Source organism: Procambarus clarkii, chromosome 74 (genome assembly GCF_040958095.1).
Source record: "Procambarus clarkii isolate CNS0578487 chromosome 74, FALCON_Pclarkii_2.0, whole genome shotgun sequence".
Lineage (NCBI taxonomy): Eukaryota > Metazoa > Arthropoda > Malacostraca > Decapoda > Cambaridae > Procambarus > Procambarus clarkii.
This window is the reverse complement of record NC_091223.1, coordinates 21489984-21512314: the sequence shown is the minus strand read 5'-3', so window position 1 is coordinate 21512314 and position 22331 is coordinate 21489984.

Here is a 22331-nt window from a genome sequence, read left to right as displayed (position 1 = left end):
AGGGATTTGAGTAGGGGTACCGAGTGATGTCTGGGGCCAGAAATGGATATTGTCCTAATAGCAGCTTTGTGTTGAGTAATTAGAGGACGTAAGTGATTTTGGGTAGTAGAGCCCCAAGCACAAATACCATAGTTGAGATATGGATAGATAAGGGAGTAATAGAGAGTATAAATATATATATTCATGTATATATATATATATATATATATATATATATATATATATATATATATATATATATATTTATATATATATATATATATATATATATATATATATATATATATATATATATATATATATATATATATATATATAACTAACTGAAAACTCACACCCCAGAATATTGTTGCATATTGTCCTGGGGACCATTCAGGCTTGTTCGCATATATATATATATATATATATATATATATATATATATATATATATATATATATATATATATATATGTCGTACCTAGTAGCCACAACGCACTTCTCGGCCTACTATGCAAGGCCTGATTTGCCTAATAAGCCAAGTTTTCCTGAATTATTATATTTTCTCAATTTTTTTTCTTATGAGATGATAAAGCTACCCATTTCATTATGTATGAGGTCAATATTTTTTTATTGGAGTTAAAATTAACGTAGATATATGACCAAACCTAACTAACCCTACCTAACCTAACCTATCTTTTTAGGTTAGGTTAGGTTAGGTAGCCGAAAAAGTTAGGTTAGGTTTGGTTAGGTAGGTTAGGTAGTCGAAAAACAATTAATTCATGAAAACTTGGCTTATTAGGCAAATCGGGCCTTGCATAGTAGGCAGAGAAGTGCGTTCTGGTTATTAGGTACGACATATATATATATATATATATATATATATATATATATATATATATATATATATATATATATATATATATATATATATATATATATATATATATATATATATATATACATATATATATATATATATATATATTGTGACGATAATCTCCTTCAAGAGATTGAGCCTGCTCTTCCCTCCATAATTACGTCGTCGAAATTATATAAAACGACTATGGAAGACATGTCCAACAACACCAGCAAGGCTTGCCAGGGTGAGCAAAACGTATGCAGCCAGCCACCTGTTCGGACTCAAACCACCAAACTACATGTTGATCGCTGCCGGCTCCGCTGATTGGTCGCCGGTCTGGCTGCACCTGCACTCGCCCCCCCCCCCTCATACTACTTGATGTCTGGGGTCGCCACGACCTCAGACCTCAGAATATTCGGTGCTCTCGTTGTCACCACTACTCCCGGCTAGACGCCAGCGTGTACTGAGAGAAGTGGTGGCTTAAAGCCAATATTCCAGCACCTCCCATTTAATTTTTGTATTGCACTTCTTGTTATTTTGCCTTAACGTAACTTTTCATTGTGTCATTTAATTATTCTTATTATTTTGATTGATTGATTTTATTATAAGAATTTGTTTGTCCATTTTTTTTCATGTTTTGATTTATTTAACGTAATTAAAATTTCATTGTTAAAATTTACTTGTGTTTTGTGTGTCTTCTCCTTACCTTACCACAGACGAAGTTCCAGTTTTTCTATTTTTTTTTATAACTATGTGACGAGGCCATACCCCTAGCCTTAAACAGCCGAACACCAACGCGTTACCGTCACAATATATATATATATATATATATGTCGTACCTAGTAGCCAGAACGCACTTCTCAGCATATATATATATATGCTGAGAAGCATATATATATATATATATATATATATATATATATATATATATATATATATATATATATATATTATTAAATATGACCGAAAAAGTAAGATTAATAATTCTAACACGAATTTTCTCAATCTTTCGTACATTACGCTTCACTGTTGGATGTAAATCAAAAATCAATTCTCCAAAATTCATTTTTATTTCTAGTCTGACGCGACATGGGCGCGTTTCGTAAAACTTATTACATTTTCAAAGACTTTAGTTCACAAATACAAAACTGATTAGAACTTACGTATCTCCGATTTTATATCTACATTTGAGTGAGGTGGGAGGGGTGATGTGGCATTAACACAAGACAGAACAAGAGGGGATATTAATAGGGTATTAAAAGTATCAATACAAGACAGAACACAAACAATGGGTATTGAATAGAAGTGTTTGTAGAAAGCCTATTGGTCCATATTTCTTGATGCTTCTATATTGGAGCGGAGTCTTGAGGTGGGTAGAATATAGTTGTGCAATAATTGGCTGTTGATTGCTGGTGTTGACTTCTTGATGTGTAGTGCCTCGCAAACGTCAAGCCGCCTGCTATCGCTGTATCTATCGATGATTTCTGTGTTGTTTACTAGGATTTCTCTGGCGATGGTTTGGTTGTGGGAAGAGATTATATGTTCCTTAATGGAGCCCTGTTGCTTATGCATCGTTAAATGCCTAGAAAGAGATGTTGTTGTCTTGCCTATATACTGGGTTTTTTGGAGCTTACAGTCCCCAAGTGGGCATTTGAAGGCATAGACGACGTTAGTCTCTTTTAAAGCGTTCTGTTTTGTGTCTGGAGAGTTTCTCATGAGTAGGCTGGCCGTTTTTCTGGTTTTATAGTAAATCGTCAGTTGTATCCTCTGATTTTTGTCTGTAGGGATAACGTTTCTATTAACAATATCTTTCAGGACCCTTTCCTCCGTTTTATGAGCTGTGGAAAAGAAGTTCCTGTAAAATAGTCTAATAGGGGGTATAGGTGTTGTGTTAGTTGTCTCTTCAGAGGTTGCATGGCTTTTCACTTTCCTTCTTATGATGTCTTCGATGAAACCATTGGAGAAGCCGTTATTGACTAGGACCTGCCTTACCCTACAGAGTTCTTCGTCGACTTGCTTCCATTCTGAGCTGTGGCTGAGAGCACGGTCGACATATGCGTTAACAACACTCCTCTTGTACCTGTCAGGGCAGTCGCTGTTGGCATTTAGGCACATTCCTATGTTTGTTTCCTTAGTGTAGACTGCAGTGTGGAAACCTCCGCCCTTTTCCATGACTGTTACATCTAGAAAGGGCAGCTTCCCATCCTTTTCCATCTCGTAAGTGAAACGCAGCACGGAACTCTGCTCAAATGCCTCCTTCAGCTCCTGCAGATGTCTGACATCAGGTACCTGTGTAAAAATGTCGTCAACATACCTGCAGTATATGGCCGGTTTCAAGTTCATGTTGACTAAGACTTTTTGCTCGATGGTACCCATGTAGAAGTTTGCAAACAGGACACCTAGGGGAGAACCCATGGCGACCCCATCTACTTGCTTATACATGTGCCCATCCGGGCTCAAGAAGGGTGCCTCCTTAGTACAAGCTTGGAGTAGTTTCCTCAGAATATTTTCTGGTATGTCAAGAGGAGTACAGGCTGGATCACGATACACTCTGTCGGCTATCATTCCGATTGTCTCGTCCACAGGTACGTTGGTAAACAGCGATTCTACGTCCAACGAGGCTCTTATCCCTGTGGCCCGTGTGCCCCGCAGTAAGTCAACAAATTCCTTTGGAGACTTCAGGCTGAAGGCGCAAGTCTGAAGTCTCCTTGTATATAGGCAAGACAACAACATCTCTTTCTAGGCGTTTAACGATGCATAAGCAACAGGGCTCCATTAAGGAACATATAATCTCTTCCCACAACCAAACCATCGCCAGAGAAATCCTAGTAAACAACACAGAAATCATCGATAGATACAGCGATAGCAGGCGGCTTGACGTTTGCGAGGCACTACACATCAAGAAGTCAACACCAGCAATCAACAGCCAATTATTGCACAACTATATTCTACCCACCTCAAGACTCCGCTCCAATATAGAAGCATCAAGAAATATGGACCAATAGGCTTTCTACAAACACTTCTATTCAATACCCATTGTTTGTGTTCTGTCTTGTGTTGATACTTTTATTACCCTATTAATATCCCCTCTTGTTCTGTCTTGTGTTAATGCCACATCACCCCTCCCACCTCACTCAAATGTAGATATAAAATCGGAGATACGTAAGTTCTAATCAGTTGTGTATTTGTGAACTAAAGTCTTTGAAAATGTAATAAGTTTTACGAAACGCGCCCGTGTCGCGTCAGACTAGAAATCAAAATGAATTTTGGAGAACTGATTTTTGATTTACCTCCAACAGTGAAGCGTAATGTACGAAAGATTGAGAAAATTCGTGTTAGAATTATTAATCTTACTTTTTCGGTCATATTTAATAATATATGTCTACAGGAAAGACTGCTACCAAAATATATATATATATATATATATATATATATATATATATATATATATATATATATATATATATATATATATATATATATATATATATATATATATATATATATATATATATATATGTCGTACCTAGTAGCCAGAACGCACTTCTCAGCCTACTATGCACGGCCCGATTTGCCTAATAAGCCAAGTTTTCATGAATTAATTGTTTTTCGTCTACCTAACCTACCTAACCTAACCTAACCTAACTTTTTCTGCTACCTAACCTAACCTAACGTATAAGGGTAGGTTAGGTTAGGTTAGGTAGGGTTGGTTAGGTTCGGTCATATACCTACGTTAATTTTAACTACAATAAAAAAAAATTGTCCTCATACATAATGAAATGGGTAGCTTTATCATTTCATAAGAAAAAAATAGAGAAAATATATTAATTCATGAAAACTTGGCTTATTAGGCAAATCGGGCCTTGCATAGTAGGCTGAGAAGTGCGTTCTGGCTACTAGGTACGACATATATATATATATATATATATATATATATATATATATATATATATATATATATATATATATATATATATATATATATATATATATATATATATATATATATATATATATATATATATATATATATATATATATATATATATATATATATATATTGTTGGGGTTTCACTACTCTATTCTCACTCTGGGGTGAGCAATAGTTATGCTCAAGGTCACTCACCGTAGCCCTGCGGGTCTTCACTCGATCCTCACGGCGCCACTGCACGCCAGGAGAGTCTCCCAGTCAATCTCAACGGCCTCTGATTGAGAAGGAGTGGGAACACGACTCGTTCACTTGACTGTCATGTGCCCTCCCCTACAATTGGGCTCTACGGTTAACCACAAGGTCGCCAACTGGTGTTTTAGGTGGCCAGTAACACCTCAGTGGACTGGTTGAATTAGTGGTAGCCTTGGCAAGGTCACACTCAAAAGATCAGGAATCAGGCAGGTACTTACTGTTATCACTCTATGCTTTCCAGTATAATATAGCCACAAGATCAATAGAGGGAATGATATAAACACAATGGTAGTTTTGTATTTTACTTAAAATGCATGAAAGATGTCACAAGGCCAAACAATAATAAATAAATCAACTGATCCTGGCTACGGCCGGTAGTTCCCACGAATAGTATGCACTCACTAAGTGGCAACACCTCCCCTCCTCGTCAAGTGTCAAGAACAGCTGATCGCCAGGCCCCACGCGAAAGCTTATTGCTTGTTTCTAGATTCACACGCGCTGTTTCTTTAAGTTCTCCAATATTACTAGAAACTCGCACACTCGATATTGGCACAAATAGATCGTATTACTTAGTTACACTGTACTCAGGTTCAAACAGTCGTTTCTACAAATCAATGCTACAATGTCTCACTGTTAATGGTTTTACATTGCCCTTCATTCAACGATATATTATGAAATATTAACACTGGAGTTTTCAGTATTTTCTCTCGTGGGCGATAACGCAATAATTCACTGTACTCACAAAAGATTAATCACTGAATGAACATAGACATATATATTGTATATAAATCAAACATCAATACATGGAAAATAAACAGTTTCTGGGCACGTAGCCTAACTTTCAAATACTGGCATAATATTATATATAATTTATCACTATATGTTCACATCAAAATCTGTAGAAAGATATACAAAACTCAGTAAATTTATCACTTGTTCCTGGTGCCTGTACACACCAATAATAAACATAAGTATTATAAGTACTCTTGATAGTACTACACGGCAAACTGGTGCCTTACTGTGACACGGGTGAGACTTGCTCACGACATATAAAATCCTCAGGCTAGATAATATAGCCGAATAATATAGCTAACTAAAGGGGAATGGGGAGGGAACTAGAAACACCTACTTCAACCTATCCTCCGATGAGAGTTGAGATGTAGCTCCTGGTCCTCGTGTTGGGAACGCCCCCACACACACGTCGTCGTGTCCTACCGGAACCACTCGTCGTCCCACCGTTTAGCGCGTCGTTTCCGTGCCTTCTTCCTCTGCAGGTCCGTGCTCCTTCCTGACTTCTTGAAGGGTTGGAGTCGGTCTCCTGGCCGTCGTCTTCTCCCAACAACGGCTGCCGCCTACGTCTCAGCTGCAGTCGTCCGGATTCCCAAATAGTCCTCTCCTTCCTCAGCTACCCAGTGGCTCTGTCAGCCACTACGCTGTCACGAACTGGTGAACTGCCACAGACGTCACATACGTCACTGCACGGCTTCACTGCTTCTTGCACAGTACCTGACTGGAGCACTTGTTGCTCAAATAACCGTCGATTCCCTCTCTGGTTCAACACATGAACTAGGGAAGACCTCACAGAGTACTGGCAGACTTCAGGTGACGCGTAAATCCACGGGAGCAGGAAACAACTGTCAAACTGACAGGACCAATCGTCGCACGTCCAACCTCTTTGACGTGTCGTGTCTGACTGATGGCGCCAGCGCCGCGCGCGGCCTGGACCCCCTTCCTTCGTGACGTCACTTTCGCCACGGGAGGTTTTCATTGGCTCCCGGTGCCACATTGCTGTCGGTGACCAATCCGGTGCCACTGACGTCACACGGTTTTGGCGGGGAATCAGGCAGGCCAGCGCCATTTTGGCTTCCTAAAGGGCCTATACCACAGGCCAAAATATTACTATTTCACAAATTTCTCGGCTCTCCGAGAACACTTCACTCTCTCCCAAATATCAAATTGAAGCCTGCTACGTAGAGAACGCTTGGGAAAAGTAGACATGACTCTTACTGCAGGCGTGGGAGAAATATAAGGGGGGGGAACACCGTCACATACCCCTCCCCTTAAAATAAGAGTCATGTTTGGTTAGTGTATGCGGGATAGGGCATCCGCTACTACGTTGTCCTTCCCCTTGATGTGCTTGATTTCCAGCCGGTATTCTTGCAGTAACAACGCCCACCTCGTCAGACGTTGGTTGGAATTCTTCATCTTGTATAAAAATGTGAGAGGGTTGTGATCTGTGAATACCAGAACAGGTCTCGCCCCTCCTCCCACGTTCACATCAAAGTGCTTCAGGGCCATAACTAGCGCTAATGCCTCCTTCTCAACGGTGCTATAGGCCCGCTGATATTTTACAAACTTCTTCGAGTAGAACGCTACAGGCCTATGTACTTCACTCCTTTCTTGAGCCAACATGGCCCCTATTCCAACGTCGCTGGAGTCCACGTACAGGATAAAACCGGCTGAAAAATCTGGAGATATCAATACTGGGGCCTCCGTCAACAATTTCTTGGTCTTTTCAAAAGACTCTTGGCTGGCCTCTCCCCATCTCCATCTTACATTCTTGGAGAGTAGCTCGGTTAGGGGATGCGCTACCGTGGAGAAATTCCGGCAGAACCCACGATAGCACCCTATCATTCCGAGGTACCTGAGCAACTCCTTGCACGTCTTGGGCACGGGGTATTCCTTTATGGCTGCTACTTTGTTATCCACAGGAGTGACTTCACCTTGGCCGATGACAAAACCGAGGTACTCTAAGTGAGCTTTCCCAAACTCACTCTTGGCCAAATTTACAGTCAAGTTAGCCTCCTCTAGCCTTCTGAATAATTCCCCAAGTCTCTCCAGATGCGTCCCCCAATCGTCGGCGTACACGACGATGTCATCGATGTAAACCGTGCATCCTGCTGCACCCCTTAACAGCTCGTTCATCATTCGCTGGAAGCAGCTGCCGCTGTTTTTCATACCGAAGGGCAACACCTTGTACTGGTACAGCCCGTCAGGAGTTGCGAAAGCTGATATCTTCCTGGCCTCAGGAGTCAAGGAGATCTGGTAGTACCCCTTGAGAAGATCGACCTTGGATACGTACCGTGCACTGCCCACCTGGTCAATGCAATCACTCACTCTTGGCATGGGGTGAGAATCTGCCACTGTGATGGAGTTCACCCTCCTGTAATCTGAACAAAAGCGGTATGTTCCGTCGCTTTTCCTCACCAACAAGCAATTAAGGGGAACTCCACTCACTTTTACTGGGCTCCGCAAGGTCGTTCTCAAGGAGGTACTCCACCTCCTTTCTCATCAGCTCTCGCTTCTCTGGGCTCACCCTGTACGCGCTCTGTTTGACGGGCCTAGCGTCCCTCACCTCCACCTCGTGCGTCACACTCCTGTGTCGTCGGGGCACGTCGGTGAAGAGGGAGGCATTCTTTCTCAGTAGGTCCGTCAGGTCCGCTCTCTGTCGCCCTTCCAGATGTATCAGCTTGTCCTTGATGTTTGCCAGACTCTCAGTGTTGGTGAGACGGGTGCCATCCGCCCTGGACCACTTTCCTTCCTCCTCCGGGAGTTCTTGGTCCACCTGTACGCACAGAACTGTCTTCTGCTGGGGTTTTCGGGTCATCGTTCCTTCCTGCCTGGCGGCTCCTCCTTCCACAGTTAAGAAGGGCTTCAGGCGGTCCACGTGACACACCTGTTTCTTTCGGGGTCTGTCCGGCTTCCTAATTTCGTACGACACAGGACCCAACCGTCGCAGCACTTGGTATGGTCCCTCGAACCGCGACTTGGTCACCCTACCTTTACCTGGCAGCAAAACCATTACTTGGGACCCGACCTGGAAATCCCTCTGCGTAGCTCTCTTGTCGTACCACTCCGACATCTTACGCTGCACCTCCTTCAGGTGTTTCCCAGCCAGTTCCTTCGCTAGAGTGAGACGTTCTTTAAACTTCTGGACATATTCGTTCACCGTTCCCACGGTCGCTCCCGGTGTCCATTGTTCCCTCAGCATGGACAGGGGACTTCTCACCTCGTGTCCATACACTAGCTGGAATGGTGAGAATCCTAGTGATTCTACCACCGCGTTACGTATGGCAAATAACGCGGGGTATACAGCCTCATCCCACTCAGCCCCCTGCTCTGCGCAGAACACTCTCAGCACGGTCTTCAATGTGGAGTGGAATCTTTCGATCGCCCCCTGCGACTGCGGTCGGTAGGACGACGATCGAATCTGAGTCACTCCCCATCCTGCCACCGTCTGTCGGAACCACTTCGACTGAAATATGCTTCCGCAGTCTGTCTGGATCTCTTTGGGCATCCCCACCCAAGAGAAAAATCGTTGTAGTTGGCCGGCTTCTCCTTGCGACGTTAAACGTCGCATCGGGACGGCTTCCGGAAACCTGGTGAACGCACACATTATCGTCATTAGGTAGGTGTTCCCTTTCTTCGTCCTTGGCAAAGGACCCACCCCGTCAACTAGCAGACGCTCGAAAGCAGGCCCAAACGCTGGAACAGGGATCAATGGGGCCTTCGGTATTGCAGACTGGCTCTTCCCTGCCCTCTGGCATGGTAAGCACGTCTTACAATAGCGCCTCACCTCGGCGTCCATACCTGGCCAGTAAAAGTAATCCCTGATCCTTTGCAGCGTCTTAGTCACTCCCAGGTGACCTGCAGAGTCCACGGAGTGCGATAGGTCCAACACGGCCGCTCTGCACAGGGCCGGCAACACTATCTGGTGCCTCGTGCTTAGAGACTCTTCCCCGGCCTCCACCCTCACAGGTCTCCACTGCCTCATCAGCATGCCGTCTTGAAGGTAAAAATGAGTAGCCTTCCCAGGGCCAACACGTCCTCCTTGGGCCTCACTAATCAAATCGGGGAACTCCTCCTGCTGCAACTGTCCAAGACGAGTGCGGTCTACCCCTAGAGAACTGGTGAGGGTCACCTGCAACTCACCACTTGGGCTGTCTTCGCCCTCCGCTCGTTCTCCGGGTTCTACGAAGAGGTGATCTATTCCCAGGCTGTCAGTCGTCTCCTCAGCCCCATCAGATCCACAACCTCCTTGTTCTTCGCGTTGTCTTGGTATCACAGCACAAACTGGGAACGCCACCGGTGCGATTCCCTTCTCGCCCCCACAGGCGTTCAACTCTCCGCCTGTCTCCTTGTATTGTTCTAGGCACTCTTCGCCTTTCACAAGATTCGGAAGGACATATCCTCCACACGCGTCATTCCCCAAGATGACCTGTGCCTCCATCTTGGGCATTGATGTACAGACTCCCACCACTAGGGTCTGGCAGCCATAGTCGGAATTTAAAGTTACCTGGTGTAGGGGCACTCTCACTGGGCCTCCCACAGTGGTCACACTTGCCACCCCCACACTGATACTCTTGTAACCCTCGGGGAACAGGGTTTCACTTACCAGGGTAAAATCAGCCCCGGTGTCTCTTAAGATCTTCACGGGGATGGGGTCTGCGTCCCCCATCCTTACGGTTCCTTGACACATGAATGGGTGAACTTTCTTCTCCCCATCCAGCACTGGTTCATCCCGCACTCTCTCGGCCCTCTGGTCCTCGAACATCACTAAAGCAACGTGTCCCCGCTGCTTAGGGCGTCTGCATTCCCGCGCGACGTGTCCGACTATTCCGCAGTTGTAGCAGCGGACCCTCGGCGGAGACCATCCGCCACCGCTCGCCTTAGCACTGCCTCCAGAGGCCGTCGCACCCTGTGTCTTTCTCGCACCACTTGTTGACTCCTTGGTTGCAGCAACAGCTCCCGAGCTCTCCGATTGGTTCTTCTTGATCGGCTCTACAGCACCTTTTGATCCTCGGGTGTTCCAACTTGAGAGGTGGGACTTGGGAGAACTCGCTCCTGTCCTCCATCCATCCGTCCTTCTATAAGTCCTATCGTTTCCGACGTATGCGGGTGGTCGGTGCTGTCCCTCTCGGCGTGGGCGTAGGGCTTCTTCTAACATGTCGGCTCGGTCGGCTGCGGCCCTCAGGTCCTTTATGTCCGCCTCCTTTACCCTCACCCTGATCTCAGGAGAGAGCACGGACATAAACTTTTCCATGGCCATTAGTTCCTTGACCTCTTCGACCGACCTCGCTTCTTCCGAGTCCAGCCACTTAAGGAGCTTTCTTTCTATGTCCCTCGCCGTCTCCGCATACGACTTTCCTGGCAACCGGGTACATTCTCTAAATCTCTTCCGGTAACACTCCGGCGTGAGCTTGAAGGAACGAAGCACAGCTCGTTTTACCGCATCGTAGTTGGTGCATTCTTGGAAGTCGAGCATAGTGAAGGCTTCACGAGCTTCACCTGTGAGCCTCCCTTGCACTAACTCCGCCCACTCCGCCCTCGGCCACCTCTTCAGAGCAGCAACTCTCTCAAAGTGATCGAAGAAACTTTCGGCTTCACTAGGCACAAAGACCGGCAGGTCTCGTTCCCTCACTCGTCGGTCTTCCTGTGGCGGCGGAGCAGGTGCACCTAGTCCTAGTTCAGCTCGCTTCAACTCCACCTCCTGGTTGGCTTCTATTTCCAATTGTCTCAGCCTAACTTCTCGCTCGTGTTCTTCCCTGCGTAGCTGTGCTTCTCGCTCTTGCTCTTCCCGGCGTAGCTGTGCTTCTCGTTCCTCACGCTTCAGCTGTGCTTCTCGCTCTTGCTCTTCCCGGCGTAGCTGTGCTTCTTCTCTCCTCAGCTGCGCTTCTGCTTCTCGCTCTTCTTTACGCTGCTGTGCTTCTTCTCTCCTCAGCTGCGCTTCTCGCTCTTCTCTGCGCTGCTGTGCTTCTCGCTCTTCTTTGCGCTGCTGTGCTTCCAGCTGCAGCTTCATTATTTCCAGCTTAATGCTGGGCCTGCTGCCGCTGGATCCCCTGCTGCTTCCACCAATACTCAGGTGTTCACCCACACTGGCAGGTGTTTGGGGCTGTTCCTCCCCCAAAGCTTCGTCTCGAGCCCTGAGCTGAGCCATTATCTCTAGTCTTCTTTCACCAACTCTGGCAGATCTCAGCTTTATTCCAAAATGATCCGCTATTACCTGTAGCTGTGCCTTGGTGCACTCTTCCAGCACCAGTTCATCTCTAGAGTCAATAAACCTTGCTACTTTATCATCCTCCATCTTGTGCTATGAGTGATAACCTGCACCTGATCTCTAACACCACTGCCAAGTATCACCACTGCAACCTGTACTTCGACCGTATCCTGGCAAGGTCGCCAATGTTGGGGTTTCACTACTCTATTCTCACTCTGGGGTGAGCAATAGTTATGCTCAAGGTCACGCACCGTAGCCCTGCGGGTCTTCACTCGATCCTCACGGCGCCACTGCACGCCAGGAGAGTCTCCCAGTCAATCTCAACGGCCTCTGATTGAGAAGGAGTGGGAACACGACTCGTGCACTTGACTGTCATGTGCCCTCCCCAACAATCGGGCTCTACGGTTAACCACAAGGTCGCCAACTGGTGTTTTAGGTGGCCAGTAACACCTCAGTGGACTGGTTGAATTAGTGGTAGCCTTGGCAAGGTCACACTCAAAAGATCAGGAATCAGGCAGGTACTTACTGTTATCACTCTATGCTTTCCAGTATAATATAGCCACAAGATCAATGGAGGGAATGATATAAACACAATGGTAGTTTTGTATTTTACTTAAAATGCATGAAAGATGTCACCAGGCCAAACAATAATAAATAAATCAACTGATCCTGGCTACGGCCGGTAGTTCCCACGAATAGTATGCACTCACTAAGTGGCAACACCTCCCCTTCTCGTCAAGTGTCAAGAACAGCTGATCGCCAGGCCCCACGCGAAAGCTTATTGCTTGTTTCTAGATTCACGCGCGCTGTTTCTTTAAGTTCTCCAATATTACTAGAAACTCGCACACTCGATATTGGCACAAATAGATCGTATTACTTAGTTACACTGTACTCAGGCTCAAACAGTCGTTTCTACAAATCAATGCTACAATGTCTCACTGTAATGGTTTTACATTGCCCTTCATTCAACGATATATTATGAAATATTAACACTGGAGTTTTCAGTACTTTCTCTCGTGGGCGATAATGCAATAATTCACTGTACTCACAAATGATTAATCACTGAATGAACATAGACATATATATTGTATATAAATCAAACATCAATACATGGAAAATAAACAGTTTCTGGGCACGTAGCCTAACTTTCAAATACTGGCATAATATTATATATAATTTATCACTATATGTTCACATCAAAATCTGTAGAAAGATATACAAAACTCAGTAAATTTATCACTTGTTCCTGGTGCCTGTACACACCAATAATAAACATAAGTATTATAAGTACTCTTGATAGTACTACACGGCAAACTGGTGCCTTACTGTGACACGGGTGAGACTTGCTCACGACATATAAAATCCTCAGGCTAGATAATATAGCCGAATAATATAGCTAACTAAAGGGGAATGGGGAGGGAACTAGAAACACCTACTTCAACCTATCCTCCGATGAGAGTTGAGATGTAGCTCCTGGTCCTCGTGTTGGGAACGCCCCCACACACACGTCGTCGTGTCCTACCGGAACCACTCGTCGTCCCACCGTTTAGCGCGTCGTCTCCGTGCCTTCTTCCTCTGCAGGTCCGTGCTCCTTCCTGACTTCTTGAAGGGTTGGAGTCGGTCTCCTGGCCGTCGTCTTCTCCCAACAACGGCTGCCGCCTACGTCTCAGCTGCAGTCGTCCGGATTCCCAAATAGTCCTCTCCTTCCTCAGCTACCCAGTGGCTCTGTCAGCCACTACGCTGTCACGAACTGGTGAACTGCCACAGACGTCACATACGTCACTGCACGGCTTCACTGCTTCTTGCACAGTACCTGACTGGAGCACTTGTTGCTCAAATAACCGTCGATTCCCTCTCTGGTTCAACACATGAACTAGGGAAGACCTCACAGAGTACTGGCAGACTTCAGGTGACGCGTAAATCCACGGGAGCGGGAAACAACTGTCAAACTGACAGGACCAATCGTCGCACGTCCAACCTCTTTGACGTGTCGTGTCTGACTGATGGCGCCAGCGCGGCGCGCGGCCTGGACCCCCTTCCTTCGTGACGTCACTTTCGCCACGGGAGGTTTTCATTGGCTCCCGGTGCCACATTGCTGTCGGTGACCAATCCGGTGCCACTGACGTCACACGGTTTTGGCGGGGAATCAGGCAGGCCAGCGCCATTTTGGCTTCCTAAAGGGCCTATACCACAGGCCAAAATATTACTATTTCACAAATTTCTCGGCTCTCCGAGAACACTTCACTCTCTCCCAAATATCAAATTGAAGCCTGCTACGTAGAGAACGCTTGGGAAAAGTAGACATGACTCTTACTGCAGGCGTGGGAGAATTATAAGGGGGGGGAACACCGTCACAATATATATATATATATATATATATATATATATATATATATATATATATATATATATATATATATATATATATATATATATATATATATATATATGTCGTACCTTGTAGCCAGAACGCACTTCTCAGCCTACTATGCAAGGCCCGATTTGCCTAATAAGCCAAGTTTTCATGAATTAATTGTTTTTCGACTACCTAACCTACCTAACCTAACCTAACCTAACTTTTTTGGCTACCTAACCTAACCTAACCTAACTTTTTTGGCTACCTAACGTAACTTAACCTATAAAGATAGGGTAGGTTAGGTTAGGTAGGGTTGGTTAGGTTTGGTCATATATCTACGTTAATTTTAACTCCAATAAAAAAAAATTGACTCATTCATAATGAAATGGGTAGCTTTATCATTTCACGAGAAAAAAATGAGAGAAAATATATTAATTTAGGAAAACATGGCTTATTAGGCAAATCAGGCCTTGCATAGTAGGCTGGGAAGTGCGTTCTGGCTACTAGGTACGACATATATATATATATATATATGTCGTACCTAGTAGCCAGAACTCACTTTTTGGCCTGCTATGCAAGGCCCGATTTGCCTAATAAGCCAAGTTTTCATGAATTAATATATTTTCTCTAATTTTTTTCTAATGAAATGATAAAGCTACCCATTTCATTATGTATGAGGTCAATTTTTTTTTATTGGAGTTAAAATTAACGTAGATATATGACCGAACCTAACCAACCCTACCTAACCTAACCTAACCTATCTTTATAGGTTAGGTTAGGTTAGGTAGCCGAAAAAGTTAGGTTAGGTTAGGTTAGGTAGGTTAGGTAGTCGAAAAACAATTAATTCATGAAAACTTGGCTTATTAGGCAAATTGGGCCTTGCATAGTAGGCTGAGAAGTGAGTTCTGGTTACTAGGTACGACATATATATATATATATATATATATATATATATATGTCGTACCTAGTAGCCAGAACTCACTTCTCAGCCTACTGTTCAAGGCCCGATTTGCCTAATAAGCCAAGTTTTCCTGAATTAATATATTTACTATAATTTTTTTCTTATGAAATGATAAAGCAACCCTTTTCTCTATGTATGAGGTCAATTTTTTTTATTGGAGTTAAAATTAACGTAGATATATGACCGAACCTAACCAACCCTACCTAACCTAACCTAACCTATATTTATAGGTAAGGTTAGGTTAGGTAGCCAAAAAAAGCTAGGTTAGGTTAGGTTAGGTAGGTTAGGTAGACGAAAAAACATTAATTCATGAAAACTTGGCTTATAAGGCAAATCGGGCCTTGAATAGTAGGCTGAGAAGTGCGTTCTGGCTATTAGGTACGACATATATATATATATATATATATATATATATATATATATATATATATATATATATATATATATCGTACCTAATAGCCAGAACCCACTTTTCAGCCTACTATGCAAGGCCCGATTTGCCTAATAAGCCAAGTTTTCATGAATTAATATATTTTCTCTATTTTTTTCTTAGGAAATGATAAAGCTACCCATTTCATTATGTATGAGATCAGTTTTTTTTTATTGGAGTTAAAATTAACATAGATATATGACCGAACCTAACCAATCCTACCTAACCTAACCTAACCTATCTTTATAGGTTAGGTTAGGTTAGGTAGCCGAAAATGTTAGGTTAGGTTAGGTTAGGTAGGTTAGGTAGTAGAAAAAACATGAATTCATGAAAACTTGGCTTATTAGGCTAATCGGGCCTTGAATAGTAGGCTGAGAAGTGCGTTCTGGCTACTAGGTACGACATATATATATATATATATATATATATATATGTCGTACCTAGTAGCCAGAACTCACTTTTTGGCCTACTATTCAAGGCCCGATTTGCCTAATAAGCCAAGTTTTCCTGAATTAATATATTTTTTCTAATTTTTTTCTTATGAAATGATAAAGCTACCCATTTCATTATGTTTGAGGTCAATTTTTTTTAATTGGAGTTAAAATTAACGTAGATATATGACCGAACCTAACCAACCCTACCTAACCTAACCTAACCTATCTTCATAGGTTAGGTTTGGTTAGGTAGCCGAAAAAGTTAGGTTAGGTTAGGTTAGGTAGGTTAGGTAGTCGAAAAACAAATAATTCATGAAAACTTGGCTTATTAGGCAAATCTGGCCTTGCATAGTAGGCTGAGAAGTGCGTTCTGGCTACTAGGTACGACATATATATATATATATATATATATATATATATATATATATATATATGTCGTACCTAGTAGCCAGAACTCACTTTTCAGCCTACAATGCAAGGCCCGATTTGCCTAATAAGCCAAGTTTTCATGAAATAATATATTTTCTCTAATTTTTTTCTTATGAAATGATAAAGCAACCCATTTCATTATGTAAGAGGTGAATTTTTTTTTATTGGAGTTAAAATTAATGTAGATATATGACCGAACCCAACCAACCCTACCTAACCTAACCTAACCTATCTTTATAGGTTAGGTTAGGTTAGGTAGCCGAAAAAGTTAGGTTAGGTTAGGTTAGGTAGGTTAGGTAGTCGAAAAGCAATTAATTCATGAAAACTTGGCTTATTAGGCAAATCGGGCCTTGCATAGTAGGCTCAGAAGTGAGTTCTGGCTACTAGGTACGACATATATATATATATATATATATATATATATATATATATATATATATGTCGTACCTAATAGCCAGAACGCACTTCTCAGCCTACTATTCAAGGCCCGATTTGCCTAATAAGCCAAGTTTTCATGAATTAATGTTTTTTCGTCTACCTAACCTACCTAACCTAACCTAACCTAGCTTTTTTTGGCTACCTAACCTAACCTTACCTATAAATATAGGTTAGGTTAGGTTAGGTAGGGTTGGTTAGGTTCGGTCATATATCTACGTTAATTTTAACTCCAATAAAAAAAAATTGACCTCATACATAGAGAAAAGGGTTGCTTTATCATTTCATAAGAAAAAAATTATAGTAAATATATTAATTCAGGAAAACTTGGCTTATTAGGCAAATCGGGCCTTGAATAGTAGGCTGAGAAGTGAGTTCTGGCTACTAGGTACGACATATATATATATATATATATATATGTCGTACCTAGTAGCCAGAACGCGCTTCTCAGCCTACTATACAAGGCCCGATTTGCCTAATAAGCCAAGTTTTCCTGAATTAATATACTTTCTCTAATTTTTTTCTTATGAAATGATAAAGCTACCCATTTCATTATGTATGAGGTCAGGTTTTTTTTATTGGAGTTAAAATTAACGAAGATATATGACGGAACCTAACCAACCCTACCTAACCTAACCTAACCTATCTTTATAGGTTAGGTTGGGTTAGGTAGCCGAAAAAGTTAGGTTAGGTTAGGTTAGGTGGTCGAAAAACAAATAATTCATGAAAACTTGGCTTATTAGGCAAATCGGGCCCTGCATAGTAGGCTGAGAAGTGCGTTCTGGCTATTAGGTACGACATATATATATATATATATATATATATATATATATATATATATATATATATATATATATGTCGTACCTAGTAGCCAGAACGCACTTCCCAGCCTACAATGCAAGGCCCGATTTGCCTAATAAGCCAAGTTTTCCTGAATTAATATATTTTCTCTAATTTTTTTCTTATGAAATGATAAAGCTACCCATTTCATTATGTATGAGGTCAATTTTTTTGTATTGGAGTTAAAATTAACGTAGATATATGACCGAACCTAACCAACCCTACCTAACCTAACCTAACCTATCTTTATAGGTTAGGTTAGGTTAGGTAGCAGAAAAAGTTAGGTTAGGTTAGGTTAGGTAGGTTAGGTAGTCGAAAAACAATTAATTCATGAAAACTTGGCTTATTAGGCAAATCGGGCCTTGCATAGTAGGCTGAAAAGTGCGTTCTGGCTACTAGGTACGACATATATATATATATATATATATATATATATATATATATATATATATATATATATATATATATATATATATATATATATATATATAAGCCTATACTTGCATAAACCACAAGTGAAGATTAACAATCTTTGGACAACACCCACCAGTGGGACTCGAACCCAGAAAGCACAACTACCTTCCAGTAGCTGGCATAACTAGTATGCTTTAACCCACTACGCCATCAGACCTTACAAAAGAAGTAGATAGTTCGAGATATATCTCTCAAACATCTCCACCTCCCGAAGGCACCAGATGAGTGAGGGGTCAGTCTGCATTTTTCGTCAAGCCACTGTCAATGTGAGAGAACTCGTGTCCAGCTTATAAGCCTATACTTGCATAAACCACAAGTGAAGATTAACAATCTTTGGACAACACCCACCAGTGGGACTCGAACCCAGAAAGCACAACTACCTTCCAGTAGCTGGCATAACTAGTATGCTTTAACCCACTACGCCATCAGACCTTACAAAAGAAGTAGATAGTTCGAGATATATCTCTCAAACATCTCCACCTCCCGAAGGCACCAGATGAGTGAGGGGTCAGTCTGCATTTTTCGTCAAGCCACTGTCAATGTGAGAGAACTCGTGTCCAGCTTATAAGCCTATACTTGCATAAACCACAAGTGAAGATTAACAATCTTTGGACAACACCCACCAGTGGGACTCGAACCCAGAAAGCACAACTACCTTCCAGTAGCTGGCATAACTAGTATGCTTTAACCCACTACGCCATCAGACCTTACAAAAGAAGTAGATAGTTCGAGATATATCCCTCAAACATCTCCACCTCCCGAAGGCACCAGATGAGTGAGGGGTCAGTCTGCATTTTTCGTCAAGCCACTGTCAATGTGAGAGAACTCGTGTCCAGCTTATAAGCCTATACTTGCATAAACCACAAGTGAAGATTAACAATCTTTGGACAACACCCACCAGTGGGACTCGAACCCAGAAAGCACAACTACCTTCCAGTAGCTGGCATAACTAGTATGCTTTAACCCACTACGCCATCAGACCTTACAAAAGAAGTAGATAGTTCGAGATATATCTCTCAAACATCTCCACCTCCCGAAGGCACCAGATGAGTGAGGGGTCAGTCTGCATTTTTCGTCAAGCCACTGTCAATGTGAGAGAACTCGTGTCCAGCTTATAAGCCTATACTTGCATAAACCACAAGTGAAGATTAACAATCTTTGGACAACACCCACCAGTGGGACTCGAACCCAGAAAGCACAACTACCTTCCAGTAGCTGGCATAACTAGTATGCTTTAACCCACTACGCCATCAGACCTTACAAAAGAAGTAGATAGTTCGAGATATATCTCTCAAACATCTCCACCTCCCGAAGGCACCAGATGAGTGAGGGGTCAGTCTGCATTTTTCGTCAAGCCACTGTCAATGTGAGAGAACTCGTGTCCAGCTTATAAGCCTATACTTGCATAAACCACAAGTGAAGATTAACAATCTTTGGACAACACCCACCAGTGGGACTCGAACCCAGAAAGCACAACTACCTTCCAGTAGCTGGCATAACTAGTATGCTTTAACCCACTACGCCATCAGACCTTACAAAAGAAGTAGATAGTTCGAGATATATCTCTCAAACATCTCCACCTCCCGAAGGCACCAGATGAGTGAGGGGTCAGTCTGCATTTTTCGTCAAGCCACTGTCAATGTGAGAGAACTCGTGTCCAGCTTATAAGCCTATACTTGCATAAACCACAAGTGAAGATTAACAATCTTTGGACAACACCCACCAGTGGGACTCGAACCCAGAAAGCACAACTACCTTCCAGTAGCTGGCATAACTAGTATGCTTTAACCCACTACGCCATCAGACCTTACAAAAGAAGTAGATAGTTCGAGATATATCTCTCAAACATCTCCACCTCCCGAAGGCACCAGATGAGTGAGGGGTCAGTCTGCATTTTTCGTCAAGCCACTGTCAATGTGAGAGAACTCGTGTCCAGCTTATATATATATATATATATATATATATATATATATATATATATATATATATATATATATATATATATATATATATATATATATATATATATATATTAGTATATTTTGGTAGCAGTCTTTCCTGTAGACATATATTATTAAATATGACCGAAAAAGTAAGATTAATAATTCTAACACGAATTTTCTCAATCTTTCGTACATTACGCTTCACTGTTGGAGGTAAATCAAAAATTAATTCTCCAAAATTAATTTTTATTTCTAGTCTGACGCGACACGGGCGCGTTTCGTAAAACTTATTACATTTTCAAAGACTTTAGTTCACAAATACACAACTGAATAGAGCTTACGTATCTCAGATTTTATATCTACATTTGAGTGAGGTGGGAGGGGTGATGTGGCATTAACACAAGTCAGAACAAGAGGGGATATTAATAGGGTATTAAAAGTATCAACACAAGACAGAACACAAACAATGGGTATTGAATAGAAGTGTTTGTAGAAAGCCTATTGGTCCATATTTCTTGATGCTTCTATATTGGAGCGGAGTCTTGAGGTGGGTAGAATATAGTTGTGCAATAATTGGCTGTTGATTGCTGGTGTTGACTTCTTGATGTGTAGTGCCTCGCAAACGTCAAGCCGCCTGCTATCGCTGTATCTATCGATGATTTCTGTGTTGTTTACTAGGATTTCTCTGGCGATGGTTTGGTTGTGGGAAGAGATTATATGTTCCTTAATGGAGCCCTGTTGCCTATGCATCTTTAAACGCCTAGAAAGAGATGTTGTTGTCTTGCCTATATACTGGGTTTTTTGGAGCTTACAGTCCCCAACTGGGCATTTGAAGGCATAGACGACGTTAGTCTCTTTTAAAGCGTTCTGTTTTGTGTCTGGAGAGTTTCTCATGAGTAGGCTGGCCGTTTTTCTGGTTTTATAGTAAATCGTCAGTTGTATCCTCTGATTTTTGTCTGTAGGGATAACGTTTCTATTAACAATATCTTTCAGGACCCTTTCCTCCGTTTTATGAGCTGTGGAAAAGAAGTTCCTGTAAAATAGTCTAATAGGGGGTATAGGTGTTGTGTTAGTTGTCTCTTCAGAGGTTGCATGGCTTTTCACTTTCCTTCTTATGATGTCTTCGACGAAACCATTGGAGAAGCCGTTATTGACTAGGACCTGCCTTACCCTACAGAGTTCTTCGTCGACTTGCTTCCATTCTGAGCTGTGGCTGAGAGCACGGTCGACATATGCGTTAACAACACTCCTCTTGTACCTGTCAGGGCAGTCGCTGTTGGCATTTAGGCACATTCCTATGTTTGTTTCCTTAGTGTAGACTGCAGTGTGGAAACCTTCGCCCTTTTCCATGACTGTTACATCTAGAAAGGGCAGCTTCCCATCCTTTTCCATCTCGTAAGTGAAACGCAGCACGGAACTCTGCTCAAATGCCTCCTTCAGCTCCTGCAGATGTCTGACATCAGGTACCTGTGTAAAAATGTCGTCAACATACCTGCAGTATATGGCCGGTTTCAAGTTCATGTCGACTAAGACTTTTTGCTCGATGGTACCCATATAGAAGTTTGCAAACAGGACACCTAGGGGAGAACCCATGGCGACCCCATCTACTTGCTTATACATGTGCCCATCCGGGCTCAAGAAGGGTGCCTCTTTAGTACAAGCTTGGAGTAGTTTCCTCAGAATATTTTCTGGTATGTCAAGAGGAGTACAGGCTGGATCACGATACACTCTGTCGGCTATCATTCCGATTGTCTCGTCCACAGGTACGTTGGTAAACAGTGATTCTACGTCCAACGAGGCTCTTATCCCTGTGGCCCGTGTGCCCCGCAGTAAGTTTTACGAAACGCGCCCGTGTCGCGTCAGACTAGAAATATATATATATATATATATATATATATATGTCGTACCTAGTAGCCAGAACGCACTTCTCCGCCTACTATGCAAGGCCCGATTTGCCTAATAAGCCAATTTTCATGAATTAATTGTTTATCGACTACCTAACCTATCTA